At 46.0% G+C, this 21,707-nt stretch overlaps 1 protein-coding gene across 5 annotated transcripts in view; it reads right to left on the reverse strand.

Annotated features, from left to right (window-relative positions):
* APBA2 (amyloid beta precursor protein binding family A member 2) overlaps positions 1–21,707 on the reverse strand; it is a 237,062-nt gene that overhangs the window by 121,313 nt on the left and 94,042 nt on the right. The window contains exon 1 of one of the 5 annotated variants that reach the window (XM_039491759.1): positions 14,793–14,811. The exons of the other annotated variants lie outside the window; for them this stretch is intronic. The gene's annotated coding sequence lies outside the window, so the exon portion shown is untranslated. Of the gene's footprint in view, positions 1–14,792; positions 14,812–21,707 lie in introns of those variants that run through there. 5 annotated transcript variants of the gene reach the window in all.

The following is a 21,707-nucleotide window of genomic DNA, read 5'->3' on the forward strand; positions in this document are numbered from 1 at the left end:
GTTTGACACAATTTATTCTTGCAAATACATGCTGTTACTTATCACCTTATTATCTTCTAGGTGTTTGCAAATTGATTGCTTAATTATTTGCTCTATTATCTTTCCAGGTACTCAAGTTAAACTGACTGGTCTTTAATTCCCCGGGTTGTCCTTATTTCTCTTTTTATAGATGGGCACTATATTTGCCCCTTTCCAGTCCTCTGGAATCTCTCCCGTCTTCCATGAGTTTTTGAAGATAATCACTAATGACTCAGATATCTCCTCAGTCAGCTCCTTGAGTATTCTAGGTTGTACTTTATCGGGCCCTACTGACTTGAAGACATCTAACTTATTTACGTAATTTTTAACTTGTTCTGCCCCTACTTTCGCCTCAAATCCTACCTCATTTTCACTGGTGTTTGCTATATTAGACATCCAATCGCTGCTAAACTTTTTGATGAAAACTGAACAAAAGAGTCATTTTGCACTTATGCCATTCACACATTTTCTATTATTGTTTTTTTTCCCCCGTCATTGAGTAATGGGCCTACCCTGTCCTTGGTCTTCCTCTTGCTTCTAATGTATTTGTAGAATGTTTTCTTGTTACCCTTTATGTCTCTAGCTAGTTTAATCTCATTATCATCTGATTTAATTGGCATCATAATTCTATCTAGTCCTCTACAAGGAATGACTCAAATGCTTCTGAGGAAGACCTGCTCTAGTCAATCTGCTGCTACTTCTGTCTAGCCATTCACACCATGCCTCCCACTGTTTACTTGTACTCCATGCTATTTTTAACTAGGCTTTGCCATCAAATCCTTGTATTAATGTACAGATTTCCTAAGCAGGTTAAGCACCTAACTTCCATTGATTTCAACTGGACTAGGCATCTAACCTGCTTAGGCCCTTCCGAAAATTGCACCAGATACTTAGCTGTAGCTTTTGGCAAATAAATATAGTTGAAAATCTGGCCCAGGGAGCTAGTGTTTGATGTGGAATGGACAGGGAGTGAACCAATCAGAGCAATGAGCCAGGAAGATAATAACAGCTGGTAGCAGCATTTTGAATCGACTTAAGGGAGTAAGAGTAGAACAATCTACCTTGTAGTGATATTCTATTCTGTAAATACAACCCCGTTTTATATGGGAATATAAGAACAGTGTTTCTGCTCTGCAGTTCTTGCTCCATCGTTTAAAATCTGAGTACAGTAACTCCTTGCTTAACGTTGTACTTATGTTCCTGAAAAATGCTACTTTAAGCGAAATGTTAAGCGAATCCAATTTCCCCATAAGAATTAATGTAAAGGGGGGGGGTTAGGTTCCAGGAAAAAAATTTCACCAGACAAAAAAAGACTTTTATATATACACATACATACATACACACACACATATACACAGTATAAGTTTTAAACAAACAAACAAAGCAATGATGATTGTGAAGCTTGGTTGAGGTGGTGAAGTCAGAGGGTGGGATATTTCCCAGGGAATGCCTTACTGCTAAATGTAGCACTTGGCTGAGCCCTCAAGGATTAACACATTGTTGTTAATGTAGCCTCACACTCTACAAGGCAGCACAGATGGAGGGAGGGGAGACAGCATGGCAGAAAGAGAGACAGAGACACACACCCTGTGTAAGAGAGAGAGACAGACGCACATTGCCCCTTTAAGTACGCTGACCACACTCTAAGTACATTAGCAAACTGAGACAGCCACTGCTGCCAGCAAGCTCCCTCAGTCCTGAGCCCTGTAGTGTCCCTCCCCTTGTGGAGATAAGGTACAGGAGATGGGGATACAGGAGCGGGGGGAGAGGGACACCCTGACATTAACACCTCTCTTCCTCCCCACCTTGCACAGCAAGCAGGAGGCTCCCAGGAGCAGCTCCAAGGCAGAGGGCAGGAGCAGCACATGGCAGTGGGGGGAGGGACAGCTGAGCTGCCCAGCAGTTGATAGCCTGCTGGGCGGCTGCCACACAGGGAACTTAGGGGAACTGATAGGGCGGTTGCTGGTCCACCCTGGTTCCAAGCCCCCACCAGCTAGCTCCAACGGGCTGCTCTTTCTGCAAGCAGTGGACAAACCAGGCAGCTGTCAAACAACATGATAAGGGAGCACTGCACAACTTTAAACAAGCATGTTCCCTAATTGATCAGCAACATAACAATTAAACAACATTAACCTGAAGAATTTTAAGTGAGGAGTTACTGTATTACAATATCCATCTTCTTCGTTGCTTTCATTTTTATGGGAAGAATTGTGCCTTTCCCCACTGCAGCAAAGCACAGTGATGACTGCACTCACATATGGGGCTGCTACTGAAATCTTTACATTTGCTGCCCCACACTTCCTATAAGCCAATATCCGGATCTTAGAGCCCATTGGAAGCAACAGGCTGAGTGCTAGGTCCAACTGGTCATGCCACACATGAGGAGTAATCCATGGAGGTCACTTTTGTTCAACGGCTGAAGTAGCCAATGCATGTAGGTGGCCCTCTGCTGGATGAGGGAGAATGAGAGAATTCAGAGCAGTGGATCCCCTGCTTCCTATATGCAAGAGGTTCTGAACCATTCAGAAGGTGCTCACACCCTGCACAGCTACTTATGTCCAGCTTTCCCCTGACACAGTGGAACTACATCAGTTCTGTTGCACAGCGGATCTCTGCAGCAATGGAAACTCTACAAATATTGCAAAACGACAGATGGATACTAGCCCTGGAGGCAGGTGACCTAGGTTCTATTACACTGAGCTGTTGGCCAAGTCACTTCCCACCTCTGTGACTCAGTTTGCCCTCCCACCCTTTCTCTCTTCCCTGAAGAGCTCTGCTAACTAAGTACACAAGAAAGACAGTCCTATGATGAGTTTGTACAGTGCCTAGCACAATGAGGCCCTGATCTTTGTTAGAGCCTCTAGGCCAGGGTAGTCAATAGGCAGACTGTGGGCCAAATCGGACTGCCAGACCCTTTTGAATGGACCCCAAAATCTTTTTATTTACTTAATAAAATAGTAATAATATTATTATTTTCTCTAGAGACTGAACCTTGACCAAAAAATCTGGACCTTGACAAAAAATAATTGACTACCCCGCTGTAGGCCATAAAGAAATACAAATAGTAAACTACATTAATTTCTTGTAAATATTTTAATAACAACCATCATATCTGTAAGATTTCAACTAATGTTGAGAGGATATATTTTGGTTTTTACCTGCATCAAATGAAGTTTAAACTTTTTGAACAGCAAATATGACTGCAATATACATATTTACTAGGTTTTCCCCGTCAAGTTTTTGTTGTTTAGAAAATGCTAGAAGCTAAAAAAATATATATATCTTAAAGTCCCCAAATGATCCCATGTGTAGAGCCCTGTGTAGATACAAAATTTGTACCCGTGGATGCAGATAACCATGGATATAAAGTGGATATCCACAGTGCTGCAAGGCTCTACCCTGAACTGCAGCGGCGAAAGGAGACGCAGACCGCTGCGTGGAAGGGACTCCTGTCTGGGAGCGTGCGAGCCGTTTGCACACACTAGCGCAACCAGGGACAGCTGCTGGTGAGCCTGGTGCCCACCCCAGTGAGCAGGGCTAGGGGCAGTACAGCCAGTCCAGAGGAGCTGCCCGGGCAAGCAGCAGCCCAGCATGGTTCCTGGTACACAGCGGCACAGCTGATCGCAGCGGCCCAGGAGCCGGCCAACAGGGCTGCTAACAGGGGAGTTTGAGTGGGAGTTTGCAGGGGGAGGTGGAAGGGGGGCGGCACCGTGTGTCCTGTGTTCCCCAGGTAAGAACGCTGAGCGAGGCCGAGACAGCAGCAGCCATAAGCCAAGCAGTAGAGGATACACCGAGGATGATAGCATGCAGCAGCTGCGGTATGTACATGGTCCTAGCGGGGGACCCAGAACAGTACTATGTATGCATGAAGTGCTGCCTAATAGAGCTGCTGGAGGAAAAGATCCAGGGTCTTGAGCTGCAGGTAGAAACTCTGGTAGAGCATAGAAGGGGGTTCGAGCAGCTGATGGAGCAATGGCAAGCAGTGGCTGAAGGGGAATGCCCAGGAGTACAGGGGGAAGCAGGGGCTAAGGCCAGTGAGGGGGGACTGCCAGATGAGGAATATGGGCGGTGGAAGCATGTGACCGTGAGAAGCAGGAAGGGGAAACGGAGAGCCAGTGAGGGAGAAATAGAGCTAAGGAACAGGTTTGAAGGTTTGGAGAATGAGGAAGGGGTACAGCAGGTGGTAGCTGACGGTGGGAGGGCAAGGAAAAAGAGAAGAGCGGCTAGTCCGATAGAAAGAAGGGAGGAGTCGATGGAGGCAGCACCAAGTTTGGGCCCAGGGAGGATGCAGGATGGCTTAAGGGGAACCACAAGGGATGATGGGAATGGAAGGAGCTTGCAACCAGGGGGGACGGAGGATAGGTTAGAGGACCACACTGTCCCCAGGCAAAGGCAGGTCTATCTGATTGGGGATTCCATACTGAGAAGGTTGGACAGGCCTGTGACCAGGGCCGATCCAAAGAACAGAAGGGTGTGCTGTCTGCCGGGTGCTAAAATACGGGATGTGGACCTGAGGTTGAAAAGGATCCTAAGAGGAGCAGGTAAGAACCCGTTGATCATCCTTCATGTAGGAACGAATGACACGGCTAGATTCTCGCTAGAGAGGATCAAGGGAGACTATGCCAGGTTGGGTAAGACGCTCAAGGAAATTGAGGCTCAGGTGATCTTCAGTGGGATTCTACCTGTCCCTAGGGAAGGGTGCCAAAGGGGTGACAAGATCGTGACGATAAATAGTTGGCTGAGGGAGTGGTGTTACAAGGAGGGCTTTGGGATGTATGGGCACTGGGAGGCTTTCGGGGACAGAGAACTGTTCTCACGGGATGGGCTCCACCTAAGTAGGGAAGGAAGTAGAATTCTAGGAGGGAGGCTGGCTCATCTGATTAAAAGAGCTTTAAACTAGACATTGGGGGGAGACGGTTGGGAGAGGTCCAGGTACTCTCCACACCAAATTTATACATTGAGAGTGAGAACAACAGGATAACAACAGATATAGCCAGAGGGGGAGGGTTAGGTATAAGGAAGAAGGGGGGGGGGACGGATACTAGACCGACAGGTCATACTGGTAGTACTGTGTCCCTACCAAGTTGGGTGAAAAGGGTGAGAGGAGCCAAACAGCAAAAATTAGGATGTTTGTTCACCAATGCGAAGCTTAGGTAACAAAATGGAGGAACTGGAGCTCCTGGTCCGAGAATTGAAACCGGATATCGTAGGAATAACCGAAACATGGTGGAACGGTAGCCATGACTGGAGTACAGGTATGGAAGGGTTTGTGCTGTTTAGGAAAGACCGAAACAAAGGTAAAGGTGGGGGAGTAGCATTGTATGTCAATAATGAGGTGAAATGTAACGAAATAACTAGCAATGCAATGGATAAAACGGAGTCTGTTTGGGCAATGGTGACATTGGGGAAGAAAACTACTAGAGCGTCCCCTGGGATAGTGATTGGGGTGTGCTATAGACCGCCAGGATCTAGCCTGGATATGGATAGAGAGCTCTTTAATGTTTTTAAGGAGGTAAATACTAATAGGAACTGTATGATCATGGGAGACTTTAACTTCCCGGATATAGATTGGGAAACAAATGCTAGTAATAATAATAGGGCTCAGCTTTTCCTAGACGTGATAGCTGATGAATTCCTTCATCAAGTAGTTGCGGAACCGACGAGGGGGGATGCCATTTTAGATCTGATTTTGGTGAGTAACGAGGACCTTGTTGAGGAAATAGTTGTAGGGGACAACCTTGGCTCGAGTGATCATGAGCTAATTCGTTTCAAAATAAATGGAAGGATAAACAAAATTGCATCTGAGACTAAGGTTTACGATTTCAAAAGGGCTAACTTTACTAAATTAAGGCGACTAGTTAGGAAAGTGGATTGGACTAACATATTTAGGGATCTAAAGTAACCTGGGGTTACTTCAGGTTGAAGTTGCAGGAGCTGTCAGAGGCCTGTATCCTGAGAAAGGGAAAACAGTTCGTAGGTAGCAGTTTTAGACCGAGCTGGATGAGCAAGCGTCTCAGAGGGGTGATAAAGAAAAAACAGAAAGCGTACAAGGAGTGGAAAATGGGAGGGATCAGCAAAGAAACCTACCTTATTGAGGTCAGAGGGTGTAGGGAAGCAGTGAGAAAGGCAAAGAGCCAGGTGGAGATGGACCTAGCGAAGGGGATTAAAACCAATAGCAAAAGGTTTTTTAGCCATATAAATAGGAAGAAAACCAAGAAGGAAGAAGTGGGACCGCTTAAAACTTTAAACGGAGTGGAGATTAGGGATAATCTTGGCATGGCACAATATCTAACCGAATATTTTGCCTTGGTCTTTAATGAGGCTAATGAAGGGCTAAGGAATAGTGGTAGAGGGACTGACGGGAATGAAGATATGGGGGTAGACATTACGGTATCTGAGGTAGAAGCCAAACTTGAACAGCTTAACGGAAGTAAATCAGGGGGCCCGGATAATCTTCATCCTAGAATATTAAGGGAATTGGCGAGTGAAATTGCAAGCCCGTTAGTGATGATTTTTAATAAATCTCTAAACTCGGGGGTTGTACCCTTTGACTGGAGATTAGCTAATATAGTTCCTATATTCAAGAAGGGGAAAAAAAGTGACCCGGGTAACTACAGGCCTGTTAGTTTAACATCTGTAGTATGCAAAGTCATGGAAAAATTTTTAAAGGAGAGAGTGGTTACGGACCTTGAGGCCGATGGCAACTGGGACAAATTACAGCATGGTTTTACGAAAGGTAGATCGTGCCAAACCAACCTGATCTCCTTCTTTGAGAAAGTAACAGATTTTTTAGACAAGGGAAATGCGGTGGATCTAATATATCTTGATTTCAGTAAGGCGTTTGATACGGTACCACATGAGGAATTACTGGTTAAATTGGAAAAGATGGGGATCGAAATGAAAATCCAGAGGTGGATAAGGAGCTGGTTAAAGGGGAGACTGCAGAGGGTCGTATTGAAGGGTGATCTGTCGGATTGGAGGGGGGTTACCAGTGGAGTTCTTCAAGGTTCGGTTTTGGGTCCGATTTTATTTAATCTATTTATCGCTGACCTCGGAACCAAAAGTAGGAGTGGGCTGATAAAGTTTGCAGATGACACCAAGTTGGGACGTATTGCCAATTCGGAAAAGGATCGGGATATCCTCCAGGGAGATTTGGATGACCTTGTAAACTGGAGTATTAGTAACAGGATGAAATTCAATAATGAGAAGTGTAAGGTTATGCATTTATGGATGACTAACAAGAATTTTACTTATAAGCTGGGGACGCACCAGTTGGAAGTAACGGAGGAGGAGAAGGACCTAGGAGTCCTGGTTGATCGTAGGATGACTATGAGTAGGCAATGTGATGTGGCCGTTAAAAAAGCTAATGCGGATTTGGGATGCATTAGGCGAAGTATTTCTAGTAGAGATAAGGAGGTGCTAGTCCCGTTATATAAGGCGTTGGTGAGACCTCATTTGGAGTAGTGTGTGCAGTTTTGGTCTCCCATGTTTAAGAAGGATGAATTCAAACTGGAACGGGTACAAAGAAGGGCCACTAGAATGATCCGAGGAATGGAAAGCCTGTCGTATGAAAGGAGACTTGAGGAGCTCTGTTTGTTTTCCTTAACCAAAAGAAGGATAAGAGGAGATATGATTGCACTCTTTAAATATATCAGAGGGATAAATACCAGGGAAGGAGAGGAATTATTTCAGCTCAGTGCTAATGTGGACACGAGGACAAACGGATATAAATTGTCAGTCAGGAAATTTAGGCTTGAAATTAGACGAAGGTTTCTAACCATCAGAGGAGTGCAATTCTGGAACAGCCTACCGAGGGAAACAGTGGGGGTGAAGGACCTCCATGACTTTAAGATTAAGCTGGATAAGTTTATGGAGGGGATGGTATGATAGGATAACGGGTTTAGTCAATAGGTCAATAAGGTGCCACACTGGTAATTAGTACAAAGGGTCAATGTTGGGATATTGTTAGCCTTTTCCAGAGGGTCTGGCTGGAGAGTCTTGCCCGCATGCTCGGGGTTCAGCTGATCGCCATATTTGGGGTCGGGAAGGAATTTTCCTCCAGGGTAGATTGGCAGTGACCCTGGAGGTTTTTCGCCTTCCTCCGAAGCATGGGGCAGGGGTCGCTTGCTGGTGGATTATCTGCTACTTGAAGTCTTTAAATCATGATTTGGAACATTCAACAGCAGAGTCAAGGGAGAGAATTAGTTCAGGAGTGGGTGGATCGGCTTATGTGGCCTGCATCTTGCAGTAGGTCAGACTAGATGATCATAATGGTCCCTTCTGATCTTGAATTCTATGATTCTATGTAAAGCCCTGCAGCTCTGCAGATATCTGCTTTATATCCATGGATACAAATTTGATATTCATGCAGGGCTCTAATAACCCTTTGAAAGCCAACTTAAGCCCAGTTTATAGGGAATTTGGGATAATTTTTGAGGGAACCCTTTCCTTGACAAATAGTTTCAGATAGAGTCATTTTCATCTGAAATACTGCATTACCCAGGTCAATTCACTGACATCTGTCTGGATTTCAGTTAAAGTCCCTATGATTCACGTAGTTTTAGGGTTCATTTGCCTTCCCAAAACTCAGGTGGTGCAAATCCATATGAATTGTAACATGCACAAAGTTACCAACTCTCCTGTGAACTGAAAGTGGCAAGCTGAAATACAGCCTGAATGAGTTTACAGGTCTAGACAGACAAATGGTGAGAGGGGAAACACAGCCAAGGCAAGGTCAGTCGCAGACCTGGGAAGAGAACCCATGTTTGACTTCCACCTTAGTCTCCTGTCCGCTAACTGCCTCCCCATGTTGCCTACACCAGGCATCTCTTTACTAGAAGATGTAAGTGGAAACAATGTCTTTATAAATGTAATGCTAATTACTAAACTGAAAGAATGGAATACTGTATATGCCACAGATGCTGCTGGCACAAGAAGTGAACTTGCTCATCTTGGTAAAAAGAACATAGAAGGTTACAGCAGCTTCAAAACACTATTGACCAGAAAAGCAATCAGACACCAATCTTGGTAATACTTAAATTGTTACTGAATGTTACAATTAAATTAAGTAACTACAGAATCAGTTTATGCTGTAATATTGATTTATTACAATAAACATGATTAAAAACAGAAAAGATGGTAACCGCTTCTAATGGGCAATACACTAAATAAAATTATGCTGCTAGTCACTATCATAGATAATACCCTCTAAAGCTCTTTTAAATGATCTTTTCTCAGCTGACATGTAATTTTTTCCCTTCTTTTATTACTACAGGGTCCTTCAATATTTTGCTGGCAATCTGAGGATTCCTGTTTCTTCCTTCAATGTTTTTCCTACATCAAGGGTATAATCCATCTGGTCATGAAGTGGATGAGGTTTTCGTCAAAAAACCACTAATGCCATTTTTAATTGGTCAAAAGGGGCTGCTGAAACAAGGCACTTCTTATCTCCCTTCCTGCCTCCAAAGAAAGTGAACATGTTAAGAAACTTTTCATGTTTCCATAGTAATTTTTGTTTCTATGAAGTGTTGAATCTCCACCAAGTCTAGATTCCAAGCATGCAATTTATTAGGGCACTCAGAGATCTCTAAAACTCAAAGGGATTATAGTCAATTTTTACATAAGTCTCACAGTATTCAATTCAAAGCACTTTCTCACATTATTCCTGTATTCTTAAACAAAGTGTGATGGCACTGTATATTAAATGAGTAGTTCTTCTTACTTTGGAATTTGTGTTTTCTTATCAGTGTTGGAAGTAGAGTTATCAATCCAGCACTAGAAACAGCCGACACCACTACCCACCATGTAGAACAATCAAACTCTGTAACAATGTCAATTTGCCACTGAGTAAAAGCTCATTTTCCAACTTCACCCAGTCAGAATAAAATTTGCTTTGTATTCATTGTTAGATTTTGATCTAAATTTGGAGAAGAATTTAAAACAAAATATAGACAAGGCTAAAAAAGTTTCACTTTCAATTATGTTTCATCCTAATATTCAAGGTTTAGGGGTATGTACCCTCTGGCAAACATAAAGCCAGATTCTCTTGTTCAATTTGGCCCCTTTGCACTGCTGTAATGTCACAGGGCTGCCATGTCTCCCCAGCTCCCCTGGGGAAGGCACCAGCTGATATAACCAGCTCATAAAACACCATCCCCAGCACAGCAGCAGGCAGGAGCACTACTGCACTCCAGATATATTCTGCTGCCTAGCAGCCCCTAGGCTGCTCTAAAGTGCGCTAGGCCTAGTGTTCCACCAGCCCCAGAACTGGCAAGCCACAAGCTGTTCCCCTGTCCCACTCCATTGCACCCAGCAGCTATTAGATACTACAATCTGCATCTAATTGGCTGGCAATCTATTTCACAAAGCTCAGTTCGTGGGGACAATTGTAGGTTTTCTGCATTCCTTATAACCGTGTTAATAAAAAAACGTAGCAAACTTTCCAAGAAAGTGGGCATGCTATGCATTACAAAGTGCAGAAGTAGCATTAACATTTAACAGATAGTGGACATAACTAGATTGTCAGTAACTGCTTAGTGTTCTGTACAGAGTCTAAAATTAGTTGTAGGTCCAATATTCAAAGCTGACTTTTTCAGTTGAAAAATACCTGGGTAGGGGAAAATCCTCTAAAAATTGATAGTAGTTCTTTCCTGTTGCTTTGAGATACAACAGACAAGATCAAATGTTGTGTGCCTATCAAGTGTGTAACTTACATTGTGGGAAGCAATGAGATACAGCATGGTCCTAAATCACTTTGTTTATAAGAAAAGAACTAGAAACAGGCCTGGAATTGGTTCAGATGCCAAAGGAGAGCCTGGGAGAAGGAGGGTTATCAACACTTATCCCCACCTACAGTAGAAGGCAAACCACTTCATATTGAACATACTATAACTTGAATATTGCTAATTCATGGTTATCACAAGTCTCACAATATTTAGTGTCCTTTTCTTAAAGCAATATCTTCTGGAATCCTGTATTTCGCAAGAATCTTGCTAAAAAAATAATAATAAAAGGAAAGCTGTTTCTAGCCCCAGTGGTGGCAGAAAATATGCCTTGAGTGTACCCTCACCCCCGGCCCCTCCCCTGCTGTTCCCCCTCCCCCACAGCCTCAGCTCGCCCTGCCACTGGCGCAATGCTCTGGGCAGCCGGGCAGCACAGCTGCAGAACCCGGCCTGACCCGGTGCTGTGCTGCGCTGTGGCATGGCTGGCTCCAGCCGGGGAGCGCGGCTGTAGCGCCGCCAGCCACCAGTGCTCCAGGCAGTGCGGTAAGGGGGCAGGGAGTGGGAGGGTTGGATAGAGGGCAAGGGGCGGAGATGTGGATAGGTGTCGAGGCGGTCAGAGGGCAGGGAATGGGGGCGGTTTGAATGGGTGTAGGGGTCCCGGGGGGGCAGTCAGGAAGGATGGGGGGGATTGGATGGGATGGTGGGGCGGGGGCAGTCAGGGGTGAGGTTTCCGGGGCGGTCAGGGGACAGGGAGTAGGGGAGGGTGGATGGGGCTGGGGTCCCGGGGGACATCAGGAACAGGGGAGTGGGGTGGGGTAGGAGTCCGGGGGGGCGTCAGGGGGCGAGAAGCGGGGTGGAGGGGGAAGACGGGGTAGGGGCCAGGACACGCTTGGCTGTTAGGGGAGGCATAGCCTCCCTTAAACGGCACTCCATGCAATTTCTGAAACCCGATGCGGCCCTCAGGCCAAAAAGTTTGCCCGCCCCTCCCCTAAAGGCTCAAAAACCCAAAAGGCAAAGAAAAAAACCACTAACGTGATTTTTGCAAATTTTGGGTTGGCAACACTGGCTCACCCTCAAGCGTGTAGTATATAAGGGAAGATATGGGCACAGGATCAGTAAATATCATATAAAAATCAGCCAGAGAAAGAAAACTGCACCAACTCACTGAATTTATGTGGAGCATGATTTCATTCCCTCAGTTATCATGCAGGGTAATAGAAGTCCAACTAAAGAATCCACCACATCAACATCTAAACAGAAGAGCTTTCTGCCCCTCTCAGGCTGTACTGAAGCTCTTTATTCCTACTCCTGAGCATTGTAGAGCTCTTCTTAGTGCCTGAGGCTGAGCATGAACTCCCAGGACTTTTTTCCTGGAGGCCCTTCTTCCTAGAAGACTTCCCCACAAGCTCCCCTCCCCAGGGACTCTGGAAGCTTCTCCCAGGGACTCCTGGATTCTTACAGCCCTATCTCAGAACCTTCCACAGTAGCTTAATCTGCTCCCCGTGGTTCTCTCCAGCTTGCCTACGCAGAGAGAGGGGTCTCCCCCTTCAATGAGTTCTCTTCCCTCTCTATGTCCTTCTTCCAGATCAGGGGTAGGCAAACTACGGCCTGGGGGACGCATCAGGCCCTTCAGAAATTTTTATCCAGCCCTCGAGCTCCTGCCAGGGAGCAGGGTCAAGGGTCTTGCCCCGCTCCACAAGTATCCTGGCTCCGTGCAGCTCCTGGAAGCAGCGGCATGTCGCCCCGCCAGCTCCTACCTGTAGGGGCTGGCAAGGGGCTCCGCACGCTGCCTATGCCCCAAGCGCCACCCACACAATTCCCATTTGCCAGGAACCACGACCAATGGGAGCTGCAGGGGTGGCGCCTGCAGACGGGGCAGCCTGCAGAGCTGCCTGGCTGCGCTGCCGAGTAGGAGCCAGAGAGGGGGACATGCCGCTGCTTCTGGGAGCTGCTTGAGGTAAGTGCTACCTGGAGCCTGCACCCCTGACCCCCTCCCATGCCCCAACCCCCTACCCCAGACCTGGCTCCCGCTCCTGCCCTCCAAACCCCTTGGGGTCCCAGCTCAGAGCACCCTCCTGCACTGCAAACCCTGATCCTCAGCCCCACCCCACAGCCCACACACACCCCAACCCCCTGCCTCAGCCCAGAGCCCCTTCCGGCACACTGAACTCCTAATTTCTGGACCCACCACATAGCCCGCACCCCCAGCTGGAGCCCTCACCCCCTCCCACACCCCCACCCCCAATTTCATGAGCATTCATGGCACACCATACAATTTCCAGACCCAGATGTGGCCCTCGGGACAAAAAGTTTGCCCACTCCTGTTCCAGACCCTTCCACAGCTGGGATCATTAATAGTAATTGAACCCAGCTCAGGATCAACTGAAAGGGCCAGCCAGCCTCTGACAATTACTAGAACAATAAAGTATCAAAGGTCAATATTTGCAGAGGGAAGAGGAACAAATTAAATTAAAATAAAACAATAAAAAAGAAGAAAATGAACAAGAGCTAAAGTGACCAGCAAAGTAAACAGGCAAGATTAAAAGAACTACGCACAAAAATATAGTCTAGGAAAACAATACAGTCCGGAAGTGATCATATAAAGTTATACAGAAAAAGAAACCCTAAAATGACACGTACTGTCATCACCCACCACTGTACTTATTTGTTATATTCATTCTCCCACTCTATTTTTGTCCATTTCATTAAAAGGTCTTTGAGGCAGGGCTTGTGTTTTTCTTTATGCTAGGAACACAGCGCACAAGGCACTGCACAGATTCTGGCCAGAGCTATAGAACTCCACCACAATATAGATACTACAAGTTGTCTGAGATTTCTAAACCACCACCCACATGGTATGCTTTTTATTTGCCTGAAGATTAGAAGTACTGCTCAGAATGCATGTATGTACTTTGTTCACTGAACTTCTGGATATAACAAAATGAAGCTCTTCCGGAAAGAATGCATTCACCTCTGTGTCTGAACTGCAGCTAACACAAGATCCTGATCCTGACAGCCCATACAACAGCAACAACAGTTTCAAAAAAATGTGTCTCATCTTTTACTACTACTTTGGCTATGAACAGCACCTTTTATCTAGGGTCTAAGAAGTGCTTCCAAATACGCTCTCTGGGTTACGCAAACCCAACTTATGCAAACCCGCACTTATGGAAAAAGTTCTGTAAGCTTTTTTTTTTTTTTGCATGTAATTGATGGGTATGCGCCCCAATTTACGCAAAATTTGACTTACGCAAGGTGTTCTGGAATGGAACGCTTGCATAAGTTGGGGAGCATCTTTATTATATAAGCCTAACACCACCTCTGAGCTACGTTAGCAACTGCATTATAATTATCCATTTTATAGACCAGTTATGTGAGGCACAGAGGGTTTAAATAACTTGCCCAAAGACTTGCCATGGCTAAGTAGCAGAGACAGGAAACCTGACTCCTAGTATTTTGCTGCAATCAGTAGACAGCACTGCCTAACAGTCCTCTAACAAAGAAGAAAAAATAATTAAAGAAAGGGTTGATTAAAGTAAGGAATATTCCTTTTAAACTAAATATGGTTAAAAATAAAACTACCAGGAAAGGGGAAGAGCAGATGACTAGCACGAGTGCTTTTCACTGTCATAAAGGAGACAATTTTGATGCCAGACCTTGGTGGCTTGTTTTCCAACCATGTGATAGGGGAGGGCCTACACAGCAAATTAATAAAATGACTAACTCATACTGACTAGTCACATACCTAATGCAGGTCCCCAAATACACAAAAGGAAGTAATAGGTAATTTGCAGTGGAATTCCTCACGTTCCTATTAAGCCACATTAAAAAGACATATAATTAAATATACTTCATGTGTTGCATGACCTCAGTAGAAAATATCTCATCTTTAGCATTATAAAACCACATTTGCTTGAGGGAGACACTGGGTGATCATGTTTTCAACCACAACATTGGTTGAAAAGGGACCCTGGAGGCACCAGTCAGCACAGTCGACTGGGCCCTTAAAAATGTGGTCGGTGGTGCTGCTGGGCTAAGGCAGGCTAGTCCTACCTGTTCTGGCTCCATGCTGCGGCCCGAAAGCGGCCAGCAGGTCTGGCTTCTAGGCGGGGTGGGTCACGGGGCACCATGCGCTGCTCCCACCTCGAGCACTGGCTCCACACTCCCATTGGCCGAGAACCAGCCAATGGGAGTTGGGGGGTGGGCAGTGGCTGCCGGTGAGAACAGCATGTGGAGCTTCCTGGCCCCCCACCTAGGACCCAGACATGCAGCTGGCCACTTCCGAGGCGCAGCACGGTGCCAGGACAGGCAGGGAGCCTGCCTTAGCCCCCCCACTGCGCCACTGACCGAGAGCCGCCTAAGGTAAGACCATGCCCCAACCCCAAGCCCCAACCTCCTGCCCCAGCTCGGACCTCCCCCAAACCCGGAGCCCCTTCCTGCATCCCAAACTCCTCATCCCTGCCCCGCCCCGAGCCCACATCTCCAGCCCAGAGCCCTCATCCCCCTGCACTCCAATCCCCTGCCCCAGCCCAGAGTCCCAGCCCACACCCTGACCCCCTCATCCCCAGCTCCACCCCAGAGTCCTCACACCCTCCTGCACCGCAACCCCCTTCCTCAACCCACAGCTTCCCCCTGCACTCCGAATCCCTTGGCCCCACCCCCCATCCTGGAGCCCCCTCCTGCACCCCAAACCCTCCATCACCAGCCTCACCCCAGAGCCCACATCCCCAGACCAGAGCCTGTAGCCCCTCCCACAGCCCAACCCCCTGCCTCAACCCACAGCCCCCTCCCGCACTCCGAATCCCTCGACCCCACCCCCTAGCCTGGCGCCCCCTCCTACACTCCAAACCCTCATCTCTGACCCCACCCCAGAGCCTGCACCCCCAGCTGGAGCCCTCACCCCCTCCCACATCCCAACTCCCAGCCCCAGCCTGGAGCCCACTCCCACACCCTGAACCCCTTATTTCTGGCCCCACCCCGGAGCCTGCACCTCCAGTTAGAGCCCTCACCCTCACCTGCACCCCAACCCCCAGCCCAGTGAAAGTGAGTGAGGATGGGGGACATCAAGCCACTGAGGGTCAGGGAATGTAGTGAGCGGGGGGCTAGGGTGTTCAATTTTGTGTGGTTAGAAAGTTGGCAACCCCAGGAGACACTCCAGCAAAAACAGATCTGTTCTTTCTTTCCATTTACTCAAAGGTATAAGTGATAGCCTACAAAGACTTAGAGTCCTCCCACAATAAAACCCAAGAAACGCAAGTTTCTTTTTCATATTAGAAGATGCAGGTTCATTCTGAACTGCATGTTTTTGGTTTAATAACCATCAGTATTTGTCATGTTTGGTTTAATCTAATGAGCATTTAAAATTAGATAATTACCTTTTAAATTATGTTCTAAAAATGCCCTGTAATTGGAATCTGCCAACTGAAATAATAAATAAATACAATAAATGATAGAACAGGCACAAAATTAAAGCTAGACACCATACATTCTTAAGAATTCTTTAGGGTCTAATCCTGCAATTCCTCAATGAGGAATAATAAATCTACAGGGCCCAATCCGACAATTGCTCAAATCAATAGATTGTGGGACCCAGACTAAAATGTTTGGTCCCTCCATAGTGCTGCGAAACAGGCATATGTTTTGTCCACTACTGTACCCAAAGGGAAGAGTCTAACTGCTTGCAAGAACCCCCAAACAATACACTGAAACAGGTCAGCCATCTTTCCAGAGCCAGAGGAGGAGGAAACAGAAGAAGGTTTTGCCACTAAAGCCCCAATTCTGCAACTTGGTCTGTGCAGGGGCTCTTTCCCCTATATGAAAGTCTACTGACTTTAGTGGGGCTCTGCACCAATGACAGGTGCTACTGTGCACTGTTCTAATTGCAGGACTGATGCCTAAAACAGTAACTTTAATCTTGCAATAAAGGTAAGAATGGAGGGGAACAAATTCACCAACTGGAAACAAATAAAATCATCCTAGACAGCCAGAAAAGCTGCCTCTACCTGCCAAGTACAGGAAAAACAATTGAGCAGGGTCAGCCAGCTGGCATCTTTGAGCACCTCCCCCCGCCAGTAGAAAGACAACCCTCTGTCTGAACACATGTTGGAGAATAGTACAAGGGAATGCATCACCAAAATTAAGGCAAGGAGATCCTATGGACTGACTTCGGAGTGGAGATAGTTAGATCTAACCTAAGATAATTCACTTCCAAATAGTTAAGCAGAATTCCTCACGTTCTGCCCTCAAAAGTACCCTCATTTTTTTAAACATAATGATAAAAAGAATTGCACAAAGGAGATTTAACTATTTTAATTTATTTCATACTAAAGATTTTGTTTAAGTAACTCAAAAAGGACACTTTCAGAAATACCTTGGTTCACTGGCCATTAGGGAAAATGGTCTGCTCTCCCTTTTACATTATTACTCAATGAAAGTAAAACACATGTTCCAAGTTCCAACCTAAACCAAAATCATTTAAGATAGCCAACGCACCACAAAAGAGCATGTTGCAATCATTCAAAGCTCTGATTGAATTTTAAGACATTTTTAGAACTGATTGTACAATTGTGTTCAATACTTCACAGAGCCTCTCCCCGTCAGTTATAGAGATAACTCAGAAAAATCTGTGAAACCTTCCACCTCCTGCTAATTTTCATGCTTTCCATGTTTATCTTTTCCAATTTCCTGAGCAATATTTTATCTCAATAGCAAGGTCACCTTCTTCACTGACTCAGCACAAAATTATCCTTGTGTTTCTTAATAGATCAACTGTGCACATACCTCCTCAAAATTAATTTTCTGTTATGTACACCACAGGGAATTCTTTTTAAATTAGACACTTATGACAGAGCACTGAATCTTAAGGGACAGACTGTGTCTGTCCTAAGTGAGTTCATAAGGAGAGAAGGGAGGTGGGGTGGGGGGGGAAATGGATATAGGCACCTCAATCAATCTTTTGCTTGAGGGTTCTCAAGATTACCTAAATTCAGTGCTGCCAATATTAACACTAGTCTTCTGAAAGAAAGCAGGGAGAGCCAGGTCACAGCCACGGCACTGTCCAGAAGAGCTAGCTCCATGGGGGTAAGCTGCACCCATTAAATTGGCAGCGAGGATGCCAAGCAACCCGTTGCACCCAGAGGCATTATGTCTGATTTAGGCACAATGTTTCTGGAAGCTCTCTCATCAGAGACATAGACCTCCACACCCCACAGGAAGGGGCTTGGTCATACAATCCAGTCAAACACAATCCAGTGACAATGCTTAGAGCTATAGAAAGCCACACTGGTTGAAAAATGGTTGAAATTTAAGCAAGACACAATTACTGTAGAATGTAATTGGGAAAGATATTATCCAAATCCTGACTGAGGTACTTGCCCAAGGAGACATACTGAGGTAGGTGGGAACATCTGTGTGCAGTGTCAACAGGAATTAGCCTTATGCTGTCAAGACAAGAGAAAAGACTGCATGTCCATTGAGAATATTTTCTTTATTTTCAAATATTCTGATAGTATTTGCCAATTCTTTAAAATGGGAAATAAGAACCAAAATACACACTCAAAAGAATGAAATTTCCTTCTCCCAGTTTTCCCTCCATACAGGTAGCAATAAACGCAACAAGAACCAGCTTTATAAAGTTGGTGTAAAGTGTAATTCAAGCATGTGAAAATGGTACCTTTGTACACAAAAGATCTATCTCCCTTTGACTTATCCTGAAATATTTTTTTATTTCTTACTTAGGAAAGTTCCCAAATGACATATATGGGTCTTGAGTAAAGACTGAATTAAAACTTAAGGAAGGATCTCTGGATTTGGTCCCATATATATTCAGAGTCTTAATTTTATTTTAGAAACAAAAATAATATTTACTTTTTCTTCCTCTAAACCAGGGGTGGGCAAACTTTTTGGTCTGAGGGCCGCATCTGGGTATGGAAATTGTATGGCGGGCTATGAATGAGAAGTGGGGGAGGGGAACTCTATGGGGTATAGCGGGTGGGGGGGGCTCTATAAGGGATGTTACCAAGGTGGGGGGAGGGAGGGATCATGTGGTGTGGCACTGAGTGGGAGGCTCTACAGGGGCGGTATGGGGGACTCCTCGGGGCTCTGCCAGCAGTGACACCAAGGCGGCCGTACCAGGCACCGCCACGGATGGAGGCATCCTAGCTGGGACGGGTGTGGCCCGAGTGGCTTCGAGGCTCTCAAGCTTGCGGCCGTATTGGGTGCACTGCCGCGTGGGGGGGAGGGGGAAGGGGGGTTGCCACGTGGGGGCAGGGTTCTGATCCCAGAAACCGCACAGTGAAGTCGCGCCTGTGCAGTGTGGCGCTGCGTTCCGGAAGATGGTGCTCATTAAGAGAGCTGCGAGTCAGGGGCTGGGGCGCGCCGGGCGGAGTGGGGCAAGCCCCCGACCCCACTCCCCATTGGGAGCACCAGGCGGGCGGAATGGGCCAAGACCCAATCTTGCTTCCCGGTGGGAGCTCAAGGGCCGGATAAAAACGTCTGACAGTCCGGAAGCAGTCTGTGTGCTGCAGTTTGTCCACCTCTGCTCTAAACTGATTTTTATGGGGTTTCATGTGTATTATTTACACATAGGGGGTGGGAGGTATAGAGCCAACAGCTACACAACAATGAGATGAAACCTATTCTGACTGGAATATAAAAGACAATTGTTAATCCGACCAAATGCCATCAGAACTAAACAGGCACTATTGACCTGGAGACATACAGGAAGGTGAAACATGACTTGGGAAACGCCTCAAGATTGAAGGACTTATGGCCTTGACTATAAACCAAGGTGCAGGACCCCCAGCACCAATGGGGACTGATTAATAGGAAAAATGAAGCATTTGGGGCACACAAAACAGGGTCTCCATGTGAAGGACACAAGGAACTTGCATTCTGTTCTCTTTCTGCTGGTAGAGGATAGCACAGAACAGAAAGTAAGGCTGCTCCTACCACTAATTTTCAGTAGAAATTCCTTTGATTTAGAAAGAATGTGTGACGGGTTGGATCACAGAAACCCCCTGGGGAGCCGGCACTGGATGTGCCAAGACTACTTCTACCACTGCCTTCCCTGCCAGCTCAGGACTCCAGCACCCTGTCTTGCTGAGCCAGACACTCCCGTCTGCTCTAACACAGACCCAGGGACTGAATTACTTGCCCCAAAGCTGCAGGTTTACCTGACAGCAGCTAACAGAAGCGTTCCTGTCTTTAACACTCAGATGCCCAACTCCCAATGGGGTCTAAACCCAAATAAATCCGGTTTACCCTGTATAAAGCTTATACAGGGTAAACTCATAAATTGTTCTCCCTCTATAACACTGACAGAGAGATATGCACAGTTGTCTGCTCCCCCAGGTATTAATACATACCCTGAGTTAATAAATAAGTAAAAAATGATGTTATTAAATAGAGAAAGTAGGATTTAAGTGGTTCCAAGTAGTAACAGACAGAACAAAGTAAGTCACCAAGCAAAATAAAATAAAATGTGCAAATCTATGTCTAATCAAACTGAATACAGATAATCTCACCCTCAGGAGATGCTTCAGTAAGTTTTTTCCTCAGACTGGACACCTTCCAGACCTGGGCACAATTCTTTCCCCTGGTACAGCTCTTATTCCAGCTCAGGTGGTAGCTAGGGGATTCTTCATGATGGCTTCTCTCCTCCCTTTGTTCTGTTCTACCCCTTTATATATCTTTTGCATAAGGCGGGAATCCTTTGTCTCTCTCTGGGTTTCCACTCCCCCTCACTGGAAAAGCACCAGGTTAAAGATGGATTCCAGTTCATGTGACATGATCACAAGTCACTGAAAGACCCCAAGCCTTCATTCCCCGCAGCCTGACTCACAGGAAGGCTTGCTTGCAAACAGAGCCATCCAGTCAATTGTCCTGGTTGATGGGAGCCATTAAGATTCCAAACCACCATTAATGGCCCACACTTTGCATAATTACAATAGGCCCTCAGAGTTATATTTCATATTTCTAGTTTCAGATACAAGATACATGGAACTGGCTCTGAGAGGCCTCTGAATTCCCAAGTAGGAGGCAACATATCGTATATGCTCCACTCAGCCTTCCATCTATTTTTACCTGGATTTGCACCATTCTGTGTCCTATCGGTAAGAGGAACTTTGGTCCCCATCCCCTTTGTTTCTGGACTAGGGAAAATCCTAGGAATAACAGAAACTCAGAAGACTGAGTAAAAGAGGGAACCTATGATACATGTATCGATTCAGTGTGGCCACAGTAGCTGATCACTCTGAACTGAGTCAGACACATGTGCATATACATTACACATACATCTAACTAGGGATGCTAGCCTCTCATGAACGCCAGAAAAGGTGGTGTGGAAAAAAAGTCAAGAGCTATAAAGATAAAGGAAACAAAAGAAGCAAGTACAGGTAAAATGAAGAAAGGGGAAAAGGCTACCGAAGAGTTAGTGTGTGCGCACACATGATATAGATAACACCCACAACTATGGTGAAGTTTCAATCCAACAGAGATTTTGCTTTTGGGAATACCTGGCTGAGAAAAGGTTAAGAAGCACTGATGTAAGGATCTTTCCAGATAACATACTTCAAGTGGCATTCAAGAGCTGCTGCCATGTCTTCAAGAAAAAATTCACATCATCACAGATCTGGTCAAGCTCCCTCTGCTGGTCACTCGCCAGACTGCTCTGAGGGGGGTCCAAACACTGACTCCCAAGTGCCTTGGCTTTCTGGGGCTGAGCATAGTTAGGCCCTGGTCCTGGTTTTGGGCTTCTGAGCACACACTCCACATGTACCCGTCATGTCTGACACTCTCTTGGCAGTGGGGACCTCCCCAGCCCTTGATTCAATTGCCTAGGCCCTAAAACATGTGCCAGCTCACCTAATCCTCCCCAGCTACTCTTGTACTTTCCCCAAAATCCCACCAAAGAGGAAAGACTTCTGGTTTACACAGTTTAACTCTTCAGAGGCACATGGGAGTGAAAGC

This window comes from Mauremys reevesii, linkage group 10, assembly GCF_016161935.1.
Source record: "Mauremys reevesii isolate NIE-2019 linkage group 10, ASM1616193v1, whole genome shotgun sequence".
Taxonomy (NCBI): domain Eukaryota; kingdom Metazoa; phylum Chordata; order Testudines; family Geoemydidae; genus Mauremys; species Mauremys reevesii.